We start from the raw sequence: 15,992 nt of genomic DNA on the forward strand, positions 1-15,992 counted from the left end.
TCATAGATGATGTTCCAATTAAAATGAGAAGATCTGTTACAGAATGATTTTACAAAAACAAGGCGATGTTGTCCCAAGATGTTTGATACAAATTATACAGTGTTCCTAAAGTTTGTCCTTTTTTCATACACACTATGTTTCAGATGGGTTTTAGCTATTAAGGAATCTCTAGTTGGAAGTGAACCACAGAACCAACTTTATATTTTATTAAATAACAAGTCACCTGCCATTCATTTGAAGGTAGAACCACATGTAGCCTTTCTAAATCTCTGCAATGCCATTGTCCATATGTGGAAAACCATTATTATACTTAAGAGTGAAGATATTTGTCTACAGTGGCAAGCACCACAACCAAACTAAGCTTATTGACATCAATAGTTCTCCTTAATTTTTGGAATAGTGCCTGGTGATAAATATTTTTTGAATGAATGATAAATACTGAAGACTATGTAAGCTGGATTTATATATGAAATGTAAAATTCAGGTTGCATTAAAATAATGCAAGCTTAGAAAGGGTAAATTTGAGTAGCCTGTAAGTAACTCTTTGGAGAAGTGCCCCTGTACAGTTGGTTGGAATGAGGGGAAGGTTACCTTTTCCTCCCACGTTTAAGTGCTTAAGAAATAGTAAGTATTTAAGAATGCCCATGGGTAACTAAAATACTAAAAATTTTTACTTAATATTTGCAGGTTTTTGTTTCTAAAGGAATCATTAATGCTGAGTAGAAGGAAGTATTTTTAATTTTACATGAGGAATGTAGGCTTTATATTAAAAGGTATTGTATAAGACATAAAAATTCATTTTGGTTTAAACTTGAAGCAGATTGGAACACTGAGATTTGTCTTAGCACTGCCAGTTACTAACTCTATGATCTTGAGCAACTCATTTGTTTTAATATCTTTTTCTCATCTATAAATTATTGGCAGTAAGAATTACTCTTTACTTTATGTGGTCTGTGAGGATAATGTCATAAACTTGACAATATATACTATCTCACATAGTGCTATTGACTAAACTGCATGTTGCTTCACTTCAAATCTGTTGTGAATAGTGCCTCCTGGAGGTCTGAGGAACACCATGCCTAGAATACAGTGGTCACCTTAAGGTACTTGGCTCTAATTAAATGAGAAAATACCTTTGAAAGAGTGTTGTGAGCCTAAGTACTTGGAAAATAGAAGTTTAAAAGGTTTTTAAGACTTGGTTAACCAAATTGATGTAGTTTGTGGGATTTTCACAAACCCCACATCTGTACATACTCATTCAGATCTTGGTCAATAATTAGTATTACCTGATTTTTAAAGGAATAAAAAAAGAAATATCATGTAATACTGTGGGAAGTAACAGATTTGGGGCTTTTTCAAATCATTTCTTTTTATTCTTTTTGTGTAGGGGAAAAGCCATTAGTCTGCATTTATAATCAGGACTGGCTTCCTGTAAAATTATTTATTTTAACTTTTTATTTATAGATTTTGAAATTTACAATTCTAAATACAGCAATAGTAAGGCACTGCATTTTTGCAGGAAACAAAAAGCACAATTAACATAAAGTCAGAGCCAGCCGCAAATAAAATATTCCAGCAAACTGTGTAGGGAGGAAAAGATGCTCTGGGAAGCAGATGCCAAGAAATGTTATATAGGTGGCCTTGCTACATCAGAGAGAAGAGGAGGAGGTGGAGAAAAGTAGGTAGCAACTAATACTGAAAAGAGGGAGCACTTCCTAAGTGTCTGGCATTCTTCTGAGCACTTTTTGCAGATATAATTTAATCTTCCCAAGTACATTTTAAGTTGGCACTCCTTTAACAGATTAAGTAGCTGAGGCTCAGGAGGTCAAATTTTCCTAAAACCCTGAAGCCAAGATCAAACACAGGATTTTGACTCTAGAACACACATTCTTAACCACTGTGCGAACTGCCTTCATGAAGCCAATAGCCACCATCTACAGGTGCACAGAATGTGGTTTGTGTATTTTTTTGTGAATACTTTTTGGGATTGTCTTGAATTAATGATATGATTTTGCATTCTTAAAAAGTAATGGGCAGTTGGGTGCAGTGGCACATGCCTGTAGTCCCAGCTGCTTGGGAGGCTGAGGCAAGAGGACCGCCAGTTCAAAGTCAACTTCAGGAACTTGACTAGGCCCTAAGCAACTTGGCGAGACCCTGTCTCTAAATAAAATACAAAATAGGGCTGGGGATGTGGCTAGATGGTCAAATCCCTCTGAGTTCAATCCCCAGTACCAAAAAACAAACAAAAAAGTAATGGGCTAATTCACTGGACCCCTGGAGTCCTGAATAATAACCTATTCCAGAAAAACTTGGCTTTAAAGCACACTGTCTTCCTAGATGGATTTTTTAAAACAATACATATTTGTGTGAAGTTTGTTATTGCATATATGATGATTTCATATACATGCTTCTGAAAATTTTTAATAATTAAGGTAGTTGAGTTGATGAAAGGGTAAGGATGAAAAAATATGGACATGGGATTGCATCATTGATTCTTAGGTCAGGGATTGATTCAAAATTTTAAAATTCCTGGCAGAATACTCTGGCTAACAGGAATATTTTATTTAATAGAATCTCACTAGTATGGGCTTAATACCTAATTAATTGAATTAGCATTATTTCAAGTATAGAAATAATAGAACTCTATTGTCCATCCCCCTCCCCCAGCTTGGCAAGGGAAACTTCCTCAGAAGGGTGTGCTACCAAAGAAAGTCTGGTAAATAAGCATCCTATAGTTTGTTCTTTATGAAAATATTCTACCTAAGATATGCTCTTTCTGCTTGACAAAAGGATGTTGAATCAATGCTTTAAAGACAGACTTACGATTCCCCCCGCCCCCCCTCCAGGTTGGAATGACAGAATCAAATGAGCACTAGTCTTTGATAACTAATAGCTGTTAATTTTTTTCCAATGGGAAAATCTTACAATGCCTAGTGATTAAATTGTTTTATTCTTAGGCATTGTTTTCTTGTCTTTTGAAGTGTTTTTTTTTTTTTTCCATAGCATTGTCCATCTCCAACCTAAGGCCTCACTTTAAGAGAGGTCCACTTTAAAGTGGAATTGATATATTTTGATATTTTTGGTGGAATAATTGGCTGAATTTGAGATTCCTATCATTAGTTCATTCTTTAAAAATATCTTTGGAGCAGGTTTTTAAATTTTTTTTTTTTTAATGTTCTAGAGATTGAGTCCAGGGTACTATATCACTGAGCTATATCCCAACCCTTTTTACTTTTCATTTTGAGCAAGGTTCTCACTGAGTTACCCAGGCAGGCCTGGAGTTTGTGATTTTCCTCCCTCCCCAGTAGATGGGATTAGAGGTGTATACCATTGCACCTGCATGGAGCAGTTTTGATAGTTAACCTTAATCCCAATAAACCAATTCTGGCTTATTTTTTCTTGAATTGATTTTGTTTTAAATGATAGCTTGTCTACCTTATCTGCACCAAATGCCTCCTGATTTGATAACAATGTTTGGACTGTATGAAGTCCAAGGGGGTCAGGAGAGACTTGCCTATGGAAATGTCGAGTTTGATATTTATTGTTATTATAATGGATGCAATCCTTATACCCTGGGCCCTCTGTATTGTACTTCTCTGAAACTACCTCACCTTTGCTTTTCTCTGTTGTGGTAAAGAAGAGTGTTGTGGTAAAGAAGAGTGTTGTGGTAAAGAAGAGAGCTGTTATCTAAACTGTGCTTTCAGCTGAGTGTAGAAGAAGATAAGTAGCTCATATGCATCCCTTTCTCTGATAGTTGTAGATATCAGGTCATGGTGTGCTTTCTTGCTTAGCCATAAGGTGGTTTCATAATTTCCTCAACTTAAGATAACCTGAAGTTTTAGTGTAAAACCTACTTGCCATTTCTGAAACAGAGTTTGTGATTATTACCAAGTGTTCTATACTGTTTTCCCTAATGTCTAAGATTTGATGTAGCCCATATTAAGAGATGGTACCTATCTTAGGTAGTTAAATGTGCCAATAGTTTGATGGCCTTCTTAATGTACCCAGATGCTCTTATCATGAAAAAATTATGGCCCCTACTCCTTTTTTGGATATATTCTGATAGAAAACTTTACAACTCACCACAGTTCATTTTTTGACAAACCTCCTATAAATTTATATTTAGAAAGTTAAAGTTTTCTTTGAGGGATGGGGAATACATTATAACTTTCACTGAGGTATAATTCACCTTTTCACATGTATGATTTTTTTTTTTTTTTGGACTAACAAGTTGTACAGCCATCATGAATCAGTTGTAGAATATTTTCATCATTATGATCTCTTATGCAAAATTAGATTAATTAATTAATTCCCACCACCTACCCAAGGTGACCATTAATTTTTTTTCTGTTCATAACTTTGCCTTTTCATTTATATTTCATATAAATGAAATAGTACAATATTTGGTTTGTTTTGTCTGGCTTTTTTTCTGAGCACAATGGATCTAGAATTAATTTTTGTTGGTAAACATCATTATAGTTTTAGTACATTTTGTCAGTGCATTCATCATTTGTCAATTAATTCCATAGTTACTTAGGTTTTTTCCAATGTGGGGCTATTATGATTGAATCTATCAAGAATGTTTGTAATCAGGTCTTTGTAATGTCTCTTCATTTCCTGTGGTTAAATACCTAGGAGTGGGATTTCTAGATCATTTGATTAAAAAGTCATGGTTCACTTTTTTAAGAAACTGCCAAATTGTCTTCCACACTGGCTGCATCATATTATATGCTGCGTCCAGCAATGTATGAGGGTTCCTGTTATTCTACATTCTTGCTAACATTTGTTAATTTTTTTATTAGTATAGATATCCTTTCATAACTGAGTTTTTTCTTCAGAGTTCTGTTTTGTGACTTAGTCATGTTGATACTGCTGTAGTATCATTGTATAAGTAATTAGTAAAAATTTAATCATAATGTGAAAATGGCTCTCCAGAATTAAGATGTGTAAAATGAAATATTCTTATTATATATAGTTATTTGAAAATACTACTTCTAGTTATCTATACTATCACAAAAGGTACAAAAGATGGTGAAATTTATACTTAACACCACTGCCTGCACTCTAATCTGATCGTTTCAAGTGGTTATGAGTAAGTCTTTTTCCTAAGTCTATCACACCTGCTTCCACAGAGAATAAGGATTTTAACTTTGAGAAATGGCCAGTAAAAATACAGTTACAGAAGCCAGTCACAAAAGCCACATATTGTATGATTTCTTTTATATGAAGTGTTTAGTATAGGAAACTTTATAGATATAGAAGATAGATTAAAGGTTGCTAGGGCATGGGGACTTGTGATAATTTTAGGGGTGAGGTATTTAAATGTTCAGAAATTTATTGTGGTTATGCTTGAGCAACTATATAATGTAAATATCAAATTCTACACTTCAAATGGATGGTACTGTATTGTATTATATCTCAATAGAGCTGTTAAAAACATGATCCATAAGCCTTTGTAGAAAATATCAGTAGTATAAAAAAGTATTTTAAAAAAAAAGTAAAAGGGGGCTAAAAAAAAGTAAAAGGGGGCTAGGGCTGTAGCACTGGGTTCTATTCTCAGCACCACATAAAGATAAATAAATAAAATAAAGGTATTGTGTTCATCTACAAGTAAAAATATTTAAAAAAGGTATTGCATATCCTAGATGTTCCTGTGTCAGCAATTATAGAGTATGGGGAATTATTCCGAGTGATAGCTTAATAATTTGTTAATTGATTTTTAGGAAACTAATTTATGTGGGTTGTTTCCAATAAGCAATGTTGCTAGTAGGATCACTGTTCTTATTTTTGTGCATTTAGCTTTTCAAGGTAAATTCTAAAAGCAAAATCATTTGTTAAAGATTAAATGCATTTATAGTTTTCAGTCATATTTCTTTTTCGTTTTTTTTTTTGGTAGTAGGGATTGAACTCAAGTGTGCTTAACCACTGAACCACATCCCCAGCCCTTTTAATTTTTTTTTTTTTTTTAAAGACAGGGTTTCAATAGGTTGCTTACAGTTTTGCTAAGTTGATGAGGCTACCTTCTCTGATCCTTCTGCCTCAGCCTCCCAAGCTGCTGGGATTACAGGTGTATGCCATCACAGCCAGTTTTCAATCATATTTCTAAATCGCCTTGCAATAAGATGCTCTAGTTTGTCCTTCCTGAGTGCTACATGATAACATTCAAATCACCAGACTCGGGCATCTGCTGGATATTGTCATATTTTGTACTGGGGATTTAACCCAGTTGTACTTTATCACTGAATTACATCCTCAGTCTTTTTTGTTTTTTGAGACAGGGTTTCACTAAGTTGGTAAGGATCTCACTAATTTGCATCAGCTAGCCTTGCACTTGAAAAATTCCTTTCTCAGCTGGGATTACAGATGTCTGCCACTTTGCCTGGCTCCCTATTGTCAGTGTTTTTGAACTTTGACAGTTAGGGGAATATTAACTCATTTGTATTTCTTTGTGCAACTTGTCAAATATCCTGTTTCAGAATTTTGGTGTTTGTTTATGTAGTTTGTCCACCCCAAGTAGGGTAATGATCTATTTTTAAAATGTTTGTATTAATATGTAGAAAGTGTTTTTGTATAGAGTATTTACTTTTGGTGTAGTACATGGGGTATAGATAGTCTTTCAGTTTTTTTTTAATATTTATTTTTGTAACCTTCATCATGTTATTCAACCTTTTAGTCTCTCCCTCAGTTCAAGGGGGATAAAAATAAAAAAAGCATCTCATAGGGGAGTTACAACATTTCTTTCCTGCTTCATTAATTATCCCCTAATCACTTGATCTTTATCATAAGTACACACATATCGTATTTTTTGCCATTTAAAAAAAAAATCTGTCTTTAACCCAGTTCTCTCTCCTTTTTGGTATTAAGATGTTCTCGGAGGAACTGACTCTCCTTGATATTTCTGATTGTTTTTGTGGTCTCTCAAGTTCACCACTGTAGGGGTAAAAGTCTCTACCACTACCCTGAATCCACTCTTGTCATAGTCGCCAGTGACTTCTACATTGTTAAATTTAATGGCCTTAATTTGATGTCCTCAAGTTCCATTCATTTTCCCAGAAATTATAGGATTCCATTCTTCTTTATGCTGAATAATACTCTGTGTGTGTGTGTGATTTTTTTTTTTTAAATCCATTCATCTGTTAATGGGCAGCTAGGCTAATCCCATATTTTAGCTATGGTGAATAGTGCCATAGTGAACATGGGTATGCAGGTGACTCTTTGGTATTCTAGCTTTGTTTCTTTGATTTATACCCAGGAGAGGGATAACTGAATCATATGGTAGTTCTATTTTTAATTTTTTGAGAAACCTCCATACTGTTTTCAGTATTGCCTGTATTAATTGAAATTCTTACCAACAGTGTACAAGGGTTCCCTTTTCTCTACATTCACAAGAGCAGTTATTATTATATTTTGATAATAGCCATTCTAATTGGGATGAGATGGAAATCTCAAGGTAGTTTTGATTTGCCTTTCCCAGATGGCTAAGGATATTGAGCATGTTTTCATTTATTTTGAGAAATGTCTGTCCATGTTATATGTTCATTTTAAAATCATTTTAAAACTAGTTTACTATTTTCCTGAAGTTTTAGGTTTTTTTTTTTTTTTTTGTGTGTGTGTGTGTGTGTGTGTATGTTGCTGGGTATCAGACTCGGGGCCTCATACAAGCTGAACTGTACCCTCAATCTACAATTCTTTGTGTATTCTGGGTGTTAATCCTCTGTCAGATGGATAGCTGGCAAAGATTTTTCTCCCATTCTTTAGGTTTAGTCTTCATTCTATTGATTGTTTCCTTTGCTGTTGCAGAAGCTTTTTAAGTTTGTGTAATACATTTGTCAATTCTTGCTTTGTTTCCTGTGCTTTTGGAGTCTTCTCTAGGAAATTGTTGCCTGCACATTGGTATTTTCTTGAAGTATTTCCCCTATTTTCCTCTAGAATTTTCAAGAGTTTTAGGATATACCTTGAATGTACCCTGAGATCTTTGACCTAGGTTGAGTTGTCTTTTGTAAAGGGGAGAGATAGGGGTTGAGTGTCAGTCCTCTGCAAGTGGATATTCAGTTTTCCAGCACCATTTGTTGAAGAGGCTGTCCTTTCTCCAGTGAATATTTTTGGCACCTTTATTGAGAATCAGTTGGCTGAAGATGTGCAGATTTATTTCTGGGTCCTGTGTTCTGTTTCATTAGTCTGTGTCTGTTTTTAATGCCGATACCATGAAGTTTTTGTTAATATGGTTCTGTAGTATGTGTTGAAATCGGGTATTATGATATTTCCCACTTCAGTTTTTCTTGCTTAGGATTGTTTTGTCTATTCAAGGACTTTTATGCTTACATATGAATTCTAGGTTTTGTTTTTCTACTTTTATAAGGAATGTTATTGATATTTCAGTGGGGATTGCATTGAATCTGTAGATTGCTTTGGATTGTATGGACACTTTAACAATTTTCTCTCTCCCAATCCATGAACATGGGAGGTCGTTCTACCTTTTAGTATTTCTTCTTCAACTTCTTTAGGGTTTTATAATTTTGACTGTAGAGATCTTTTACATCCTTATTTAGGTTTATTCTTAGTTTTTTTTTTTTTTTTTTTTTGTGTGTGTGTGTGATTCCTGTATTTTCCTTATTTCTTTCTCAGTTCATTATTGGAGTATAAAAAACTATTGGTTTTTGAGTGTTGTTTTTATATCCTCTTATTTTACTGAACTTGTTTATCAGTTCTATTAGTCTCTTGGAGTCTGTTTTTCCATGTATAGAATCATATCTTCTACAAACAGGGATAATTTGACTTCCTCTTTTCCCATTTCCATACCTTTTATTTCTTCAATTGCTTAAATTTCTAGTACTGTATTGAATGGGAGTGGTGGGAGTGAGAACCCTTTTCTTATTCCTGATTTTAAAGAAAATGCTTTCTGTTTTTCCCCATCAAGTATGATGTTGGCTATGAGTTTGTCATATATAGCCTTTATTATGTTGAGACATGGTCCTTTTGAACCTGATTTATTATGGCTTTTATCATATAGGAATGTTGAATTTTACCAAATGCCTTTTCTGCATCTATCAAGGTGATTGATTGATTTTTATCCTTGGTTCTATTTATGTGCTGTATTTTGTTTATTGAATTATGTATGTTGAACCATTCTTGCATCCCTGCAATGAAAACCCACTTGATCATGGTATACTGTCTTTTTAATGTGCTGTTGAATTCTATTTGATAGTATTTTTTTTTTGTATTAGGTTATAGTTTTCTTTTTTATGTGTATATGTCATCTTTGTCAGGTTCTGGTAGCAGGGTAATACTGGCTTCATAGAATGAGTTTGGATGAGTTCTCTCTTTTCAGGTTTTTGGTACAGTTTGAGAAGCATTGATATTATTCTTTAAAAGCTTGGTAAAATTCAGAAGTGAAGACCTGGGATTTTTCTTTATTGGGAGATCATTTACTTAGTACTGATTAAGTCCCATTACTTGTTATTGGTGTAGTTAGGTTTTCTGTATCCTTTTGGTTCAATTTTGGTAGGTCATATGAGTCTGGAAATTCATCCATTTCTTGTTGATTTTTTTTCCAGCTTATTAGCATGCCATTTTTCAGCATATCCCTTCATGATCTTTTGAATTTCTGTGGTTTCAGTTATAAATTCTTCTTTTTCGTCTCGAATTTCAAGTCTTTAAATTGTTCTTTTAGTCCCTATTCCATTTATTTCGGCTTATTTCTTTCTGTGTACTGATTTTGGATTTGCTTATTCTTGCTTTTCTAAGACCTTAAAATGCATTGTTATATGAGATTAATTTTTTGATGTAGGCACTCATTGCTTTAAACTTTGCTTTTAGAATTGCTTTTGCTGTAGACCATAGGTTTTGTTATATTGTTTACATTTTCATTTGAGAAATTTTAAAAAAGTTTGATTTTTTTTTTTAATGACCCACCAATCGTTCAAAAGTGCATTCTTCAATATCCATGTGTTTGTACCTGTGTTTCTACATTTCTCTTGTTGTTTTCTGGTTTCATTCCATTGTGATCAGAAAAGATGAAGGATGTCATTTCATTTGTTTCTTGACTTTAAGACTTGATGTGTGGGCTAACATATGGTGTATTATAGAAAAAGTTTTCTACACTGAGGAAAAGAATGTATATTCTGCTTGCAGATATGGAATGGAATACTCAGTAAATGTTCACTGTATTTGGTTTGAAGTGTAATTTAATTTTTGTTTTTAATAGAAGATCTATCTTGGTGAGAGTGGGATATTGTTTACATTTTCATTTGATTTGAGAAATTGAAGTCTTTCACTGTTATTGTATTAGGACCTGTCTCTTTATGTTTAGTAGAGTGTGTTTCACAAAATTGAATACTCTGATATTTAGTGTATATAAATTTGTAATCATCATATCTTTTTTAAAAAATATTTTTAGTTATGGATGGACACAATACTTTTAATATTATTTTTTAATGTGGTGCTAAGGATTGAACCCAGTGCCCCACGCATGCCAGGCGAGTACGTTACTGCTTGAGCCATATCCCCAGCCCTCATTATATCTTCTTAATGCAGTATTCTGTTTATCAATGTACAGTGACCTTCTTTGTCTCTCCTTGCAGTTTTTGTCTTTAAGTTAATTTTGTTGCGTGTAAATATAGCTACTCCTGCTTGCTTTGGAATATCATTGGCTTAGAATATAATGTTTCATGTTTTCCTTTTCAGTATGTGTATGTTTTTACAGGTAAGATGAGTTTCTTGTAACAGCATATGTTTTGGATCTTGTTTTAAAAATCCATTCTGCAGACCATTTCATTTGTGGGTTTTTTGTTTCTGTTTTTGTTTTTGTTTTTTGATGTACGGACTTGTTCCTGTCATTCTGTTGATTTTTCTTATTGTTTTAAATACTCTTATTTCCTCTTCTCTTAGGGGTTTGATAGTTTATTGTATTGATGATGGCTTGATTTTTTTTTCTATTTTTTGTGTAGTTGTACTTATTCTTTCTTGTGCTTTCATGATGGTAAATATCTTTCTCTTCTGAGTGTAATATTCATTTAAGCATCTTTTGTAATACTGATCTAGTGAACATGAATTCCTAAAGTTTATACCTGTCTTTGAAGGTCTTTATTTTTTCTTTGTTTATGTATGATACCTTTGGTAGGTAACCGTTTGTTGACATTTATTTTCCTTCAGGAATTGAAATACACCATGTCTACCTGGTCTGTACTGTTTTGCTTGAAAAATCTGATAGGTTAATAGGTTTTGCTTGGAAATGTGACTTGCTGGCATTTCTTTCTTGCAAATTTCAGGGTTTTTTTTTTTTTTTTTTTTTGTCCTACGTATTTTTTGACAGTTTAAATTATGGAGAGAATCTTATGTAGTCACATCTGTTTGTGGTTCTAAATGCCTTTTACTCTTGAATGTCCATATCTTTCCCAAGGTTTTGGATTTTTTTCTGCTATTATTTCACTGAATAAGTTATCTATACCCTTAATTTTTATTTCTTCTCCCTTTGGTGTACTTATGAGATGGATGTTTAATATTTTAATGCTGTCCCAGATATTTTGAATACTCTCTTCATTTTCTTTATGTAATATTTCAAAATAGCTGTCTTCAGGCTCTGATAGTCTTTCTTCCACTTGATCTCATTTGTTGTTGAGGTCTTCAACTGAATTTTTAAAGTCTGACTTACTGCGCTTTTCATTTCCAAGATTTCTGTTTGGTTTTATTTGAGAATCTCTCTATTGAATTTCTTGTTCAGATACCGTTTTGCGTATTTCATTCAGCTTTTTCTGTGTAATCTCTTAGATTGCATTGAGCTTCTTTAAAACTTATTATTTTAACATTTTATCTGACATTTTATCCACTTGAGTGTCTTTGGAATCTAGTCCTAGAGAGTTTAACTTTAGTAGTTGTCATATTACTTGTTTTTTTTCCCCATATTTCTGTGTTTCTAAGTTATATGCACATCTGTTTGGATGGGTGTTTGCTTTTATGTGATAACCTTCTTGGAAATTGGCTTTCTCCTAATGTGTGTTGGGGTACCAGTCTGTTATGTAATGTTATTTATTTCCCACTAGACACCATAACGTAATCTCCTTGTAGCTTCTTTGGCTGTAATTCATTTTTTGGGGGGTACAGAACATACTGTATTGTGATTGGAGAGAACCACTGTCGTGGTAGGTCTTGGAAGTAGCAATTCAGGCAGATATGACATAGACAGCAGGGTATGTGGGGTACATCCTCTCTGATTAGTCTGACAATAGGAGTGGTAGCCCCATCAGGGTTTCAGAGTTTCCACAGGCACTGTTGATACTGGCTTAAGTTACTTAAGAGTGATACTGATGTTGTTTGCTCTTGTCATGGGGAAGGGCTCTTGTTCTCTAATTGGATATTGCTGCAGATCCAGTTGCTTCATAAATAGTGGTGGGAACCAGGGAATCACAGTTCCTCCTCTGTAACACTCATCTGTAGTCTTATCAATAATGTATGATCTGACAATGTGTATATATGAACTGTGTAGAGGCTCCATGTAGGTGCTGTATCAGCAATTATTTGTCCCTCTCTCTTCTCCTACTGTAAAGGTGACAGCTTGGTTGTGGGACCCACACCAGGTGCCACATAATATATAGAATGACAGCTTTCATCATTCTTTTACTCTTTTCTCATCAAAATTTGTTCTTCAGTTTTTAGTGACCAGGAAACAGGTGAGTCCTGAAGTTGTAGTGTCAATATTTCTTCTGCTTTTCTTTACTGTCTTTAGACAGTTACATGTGAAAAAGATAATTAAGTCAGGCTTTTACTCTTCCTCCTTTACATTTTATTTTGTATAAGAAAATTAAGCAGTACATTTATTTAAGCGTCTGTGATAGAAACATAATTTAACTAATACAGCTATCCTTTAATAAAGTGCTTGAATGTTTCATGTTTTTGAAATTTTTTACTGAGGAGATTTAACTGTATTAATTGAAGAAAACATGTATTTTATGTGTATTTGAAAATCAGATAACTGTATTGTCTTCAACTTAAATTTATAATATGGAATTTTCCCCAAAGCACAGAATGTACTTTGTGTTAAAAAGGATTAGCCTATTTCTTGGACAGTCTATAAAAAGACTAATGTATGCTTTTAAATACTGTTATTTCAATAAGCCAAATGGATATTTGATACTTGCTAATTTTTAATGTACTTTTGTTCTTAATTTAATGATGAATCTAGAAGAGTTTAGATTTAGTAAGTGATCTATAACATAAAACCATTGCTACATACCTCTAAAGTGGATTTTTTTCTAATCATTTCCAGTGCCAGTTTTACACTCCATTTGCCGTCAGTGAAAATGTGGGCAGCAGATACACCACGTATTTATCATCACCCGAGTTCACCATATCATACAGGAAAAGTACATTAGTATGCCGCACAGAAAATCTTAACACACATAAACAACCACTTAGCATTTTTAAGAACATATTCGACTTATTGATTAGCTTAAATATCTTTAGTCGAGTGAGACACCCATGTAGATTGCATACATTCACTGGCTTTTCAGAACAAGTGCTGCTTATACTGATGAATGAGCCTTCTCTTTATATGTCAGACCTTATACAGTTTTCCCTTTTCCATTGGAATCCCTAAATTTTGACACAATTAAATTATTCTCAGGGTTCTTCAGATAAAGTGCACTCTTGAAAACAATTTTTAAAGCCTTGTTTGCATTTACTTATGTTTGGTGTTCTGAGTCTCTTTTCCTGAAGTTTATGGTACTCTTCTTAGTGCCAGGCCCATGCTAGAGTTGGGGGAGGGAGCATGTCACTTTTCCTGATTTATCTCTATCTTCTTCTGTAGGTACTTTCCTTTTTATTTTGTTCAAATCAGATTTTAAAATGTATATTCTTTTTCTCACTGGAATAGTTTACTAAAACTAGGAAATACATACATACTGACCTAACCTTGAGAAAGTGGTACTGAGAGGTAATATAGATGAGAAGAAAATGAGGCAAGTAAATGTTTTCAATATACAGGATAAAAAACATGTGAATTCAGTTTTTCTTTTAGTCTTTTATGAGCATTAACTTTGGATGCAGTCCAGAATCAGTATATTTTAAAAGAAAAATGTTCTAGCTACCTCTGAACAATATAGAGCTAGGAGCTTAAAAGTCTGATAGTTCCCCCCTCTCATTTGTATCCTAACAAATCCTAATCTCTTTGAAAAATCTTGGGGGGAACCCAACAACACAAAAACAAACCCACGAAACCAAAAACCCAATAATTTAAAGTTATGATTCCTTTATACACTTAAGACCCTGCTTGTTTAACAACCTTAGGTAAAATTTTTTAAAGCGTGCTGCTCCTTTCTGGGCATTGTGTCTGTCTTAGTTGCATTCCAGAAGGAATGACCTATCTTAAGATAGTCATTCCCGTTTATTTAATTTTAATTAATTTCCACAAGTGTATTTGTGGAATTTGTTAAATAGTATAGCATACCCTCAGTCTCTATTATCGGTTTAAGTTTTTTAATGATTACATCTTCATAAAGCACACTAAAATCTGTACCTCTAGTATCATGTTAACATTTCTCCTTTTCCTACCATTTCAGGATATCTTGATTCTCCTCACAGTGAATGTCTGGAACCAAAGCTATCATCTTTTACCTAACCTGTTTTCACCAGCCTCTTTTCTATTATCCTTTAGGGTCTTCATCTGACAGGTAGGAATTTACTTTTTCCTTTTCCCTCACCGATTATATATGATTTGTCAGTATATGATTTTAGCTTTTGCCCTTGACAGTTCTGTACCATTTCCAAAAGCCTGCTCCTTTGACAACCCTGTTCCTGAAATACTTCGGAAATCTTTGTAAGATATCAAATATGTTCCGTATATTGCTGTCAGTTTAATCTGCCTAAAAGCATTGCTTTTACCCCCTCACTCTCCTCTTTAGGAACTGTCAGTGGTCCCACTTTGTCCATAGATAAAAATTTGTAATCTACAACTTGTATTTAAGGTTCTCACATAAATTTATCCTAATGTACTTCTGTTATGGTTTGGATATGGAATGTTTCCCAAAGGCTCGTATGTTGAAGGCTTTATCCCAATGCAGCAGTGTTCAGAGGTGGGGCTCTTGGGAAGTGATTGGATCATGAGGGCTCTGACCTCATCAGTGGATTAATTCATTCATAGATTTATAGAAGGTTGATGGGAATTTTAAGAGGCAGACCTAGTTGGAAGGAGCAGGTTACTGGTAGCACACCCTGAAAGGATATATCTCAACTCGGCACCTCCCTACCTTGATTCCTGGCTGCTGTGAGGTGAACAGCTCTACTTCACCGTGCCCTGTCTGCCATGATGCTCTGTTTTGCCAAAGGCTCATAGATTGAAATCAAGAGCCAAGATAAATCTTTGCTCCTTTGTTTTTCTTTCATATTTTGTCAGTGATGAAAAACTTACAACTGTGTAGGCTTCCCCCCCCCCCCCTTTTAATGTAAAAAAAAAAAAAAAAAGAAAAACAAAACAAACCAAAAATTGTTCTCATTTTTGTCAGGATGGTCCCAATATACTGAGCACATTTCTGTATTTCTATATTCTTCATCACTTACATCTTTTTTTGCTCCTTTTATTTCTTTTTTTTTCCTCATCCATTGGTCACATACTTTTTATTTCTAACTCCTCTGAAATTTCTGAGTGGTGTGCACCACTATGAATTTTCTGAATTCCTGTTTCCTTTTTTGTTACTCAGAAGGTACTTTATTATTTTTATTTTCACTTGAGTTGAGGTCCTGCACTGCTAACTAGATTTTAAGGGACAAGAGGAGGTACCATGTTATATTCCTTTGAATCTCTTTCAGGCTAAGTACAATTCATTACAAATGCTAACTCACTTTTTCCATAAATATTGATTGTCTGCACTCAGGCAGCGTTGATAAAGACCTAAGAGAGCTATGGTCTCTGCTTTCATGAACTTTATATTCTGGAAGGGGGAGAGAGAGACGTCCTATACCTACTTTCATTTACCTGTTTAGTGACAATTGAGGAACATTTT

At 34.0% G+C, this 15,992-nt stretch overlaps 1 protein-coding gene across 6 annotated transcripts in view; it reads left to right on the top strand.

Moving 5' to 3' along the window:
• The window catches only part of TBC1D5 (TBC1 domain family member 5), a 515,818-nt gene that overhangs the window by 71,786 nt on the left and 428,040 nt on the right, over positions 1 to 15,992 (top strand). For 4 of the 6 annotated variants that reach the window (XM_081287560.1, XM_081287556.1, XM_081287559.1 and 1 more), the window contains exon 2: positions 14,553 to 14,663. The exons of the other annotated variants lie outside the window; for them this stretch is intronic. The gene's annotated coding sequence lies outside the window, so the exon portion shown is untranslated. The remainder of the gene's footprint in view (positions 1 to 14,552; positions 14,664 to 15,992) is intronic. 6 annotated transcript variants of the gene reach the window in all.

Source organism: Spermophilus citellus, assembly GCF_964194105.1.
Source record: "Spermophilus citellus genome assembly, chromosome: 3".
Classification (NCBI taxonomy): Eukaryota; Metazoa; Chordata; class Mammalia; order Rodentia; family Sciuridae; genus Spermophilus; species Spermophilus citellus.